Source organism: Priapulus caudatus, unplaced genomic scaffold (genome assembly GCF_000485595.1).
Source record: "Priapulus caudatus unplaced genomic scaffold, Priapulus_caudatus-5.0.1 Scaffold500, whole genome shotgun sequence".
NCBI classification, from domain to species: domain Eukaryota; kingdom Metazoa; phylum Priapulida; class Priapulimorpha; order Priapulimorphida; family Priapulidae; genus Priapulus; species Priapulus caudatus.
The window spans coordinates 27,730-28,547 of NW_014577561.1; positions in this window are offsets into that span (position 1 = coordinate 27,730).

The window sequence follows — 818 nt, forward strand, 5'->3', positions numbered from 1 at the left end:
GCAGAGTATGATTTTAACACGAAAGATGAATTTTATTTAATAATTTTTGGGATTTTTTGGTACGTTTATCACAAGTTTTGGGAATTCGTGCAGACCCATGCTGACATAAAATACTTTATTAGTATGAAACAGACACAAAAAACTTGAAATATTTACGAGGTTTTGCATCCACTCGCTTTTCTTCATAAAAAGACCAATACACATGGTTTTTGGAGTTTACTTAATTAATTAATTACCTGATTATCATCTTTTAAGTAACGTGGGCACCAGTGTCGCGCAGGTGTCAAAGCCATCTTGATATTTGTATGCGTCGGTAGTTCCTCTTCTTGCCACCAGGTCATCGCCTTGGTGTTTTTGCAACCCTTTTTTTTAAACCAGCAATCCAATCTTTCAGGTACAAACCACCTACAGAAAAAAACCTTTATTAATTTTAATCTTATTAATTTAACAATCTTTAACCATCAATGATCAACAACCAGTGCGTGAAAAGAAATGTGCCTAAAGGAAAGTTAGCGAATACGGATAGTTCCCTTATTTCTTTTCCCATTACATTATAGCCTATAAGTAAAACTCATAGTAATTTTTGCTCCGGAGTATATCTCTGCTAATAGGCGAGACAGAATCTCTATCAGCGTGTGTATTTTGCGATTTATACGGGAAACGATTGTGTTGAACACGGATCACAATGCGTGGGGAATTAGATTGCGAGCCGAAATGTTACGCATTTTAGCTCTGCATGTGAGGTTTGCTCATTTAACAGAATGTATATACGAACCAGGCGTCTGGGAATCGGCTATTCAAATCAATTACGCTGTTGG